General features: G+C 19.5%; 1 protein-coding gene across 1 annotated transcript in view; it reads right to left on the reverse strand.

Annotated features, from left to right (window-relative positions):
• The window catches only part of LOC117172120 (dystrobrevin beta), an 83,402-nt gene that overhangs the window by 37,843 nt on the left and 44,362 nt on the right, over nt 1–1,197 (reverse strand). The window lies entirely within an intron of this gene.

Raw genomic sequence — 1,197 nt, forward strand, 5'->3', positions numbered from 1 at the left:
TGAAAACTCATATTTTTCGCTTAAAAATTTCAATTTTTTGTAGATAATTCGTCTTTTTTACTTTAAAATTAAATAATTTCTTTAAAAATTCATGTATTTTGTATAAGATTTGTCTTTTTTTGTAGATTATCAATTTTCTTAGTCGAAAATTCATCTGATTTGTTGAAAATTTAACAACTTTGTTTAAAATTAATTTTTTCTTTAAAAAATTATTTATCTTTATCTGAAAATGTAACTATTATATGATTGATTAAAAATTAATCGTTTATATTGGTTAAGTTGGAAAATAGTTTTTTTTTGTATAGAACATTAAGCTTCTTGGTAAAAAATTCACCTTTCCCCTTGAAAATTTAACAATTTTGTTGAAAATTCGTTTTTTTGTCTTGTTCAATTCAATTTTTTAGCACAGTTTTTATCTGGAAATTGTACTATTCCATTTTTGTTTGAAACTTTATCCTGTACATTTTATTAGTTAAAACACCAATTATTTAATAGAAAATTAATTTATTTTGTTGAAAAGTAAACTTTTGGGTTAAAAATTGATTTATTGTGTTAATTAGATTTTTTTCCTAAAATTAAAAAAACTGCAAAATAAAAAAATTGCTTTATAATCGTCCTGATTCCTTTTTTTTAATTTTTAAAATCTTTTCAAATACACACTTAAAATTAATTTTTCAAACTAAAAAATCATTTTCAATTTTCTTAGCAATCACAACAATTTTTGTTATTCTTTTTGAATATTTTACAATTCTTAGAAGCTTTTTTTTTAAATCTGCAAAAATCTAGATCGTGATTCAAATTATTTCAAATTAATTTCAAGTTTTAAATTAATTTTGAATATTATTCTAGGTTAAAATTGTAGCGTTCAAACTTAAAATTTAGCTCATTACAATTTTAACAAATAAAGGCTTTTTATTTCTAACCACTCTGTTCAAATTTGTATAGTTTTAAATTGTTGTTTATAATGGCTTGTCCCAGATCTGAATTATTTTTTTTTCAAAAAATCTCTGATCTAATTCAGAAATACATAAAATTGCTTTGAAAAAATTTTTGTAATTCAGAAATATTTCATTTAAACGCTTAATAATTCATAATTATAAAACACAAACTTTTAACACCTTTTAATTTTACAATTTTTTTAATTCAAATATTTTAAAATACGAAATAACCGTTTAAAATTTTTTATGACTTTAACAT

This window comes from Belonocnema kinseyi, chromosome 1 (genome assembly GCF_010883055.1).
Source record: "Belonocnema kinseyi isolate 2016_QV_RU_SX_M_011 chromosome 1, B_treatae_v1, whole genome shotgun sequence".
In the NCBI taxonomy this organism is placed as follows: domain Eukaryota; kingdom Metazoa; phylum Arthropoda; class Insecta; order Hymenoptera; family Cynipidae; genus Belonocnema; species Belonocnema kinseyi.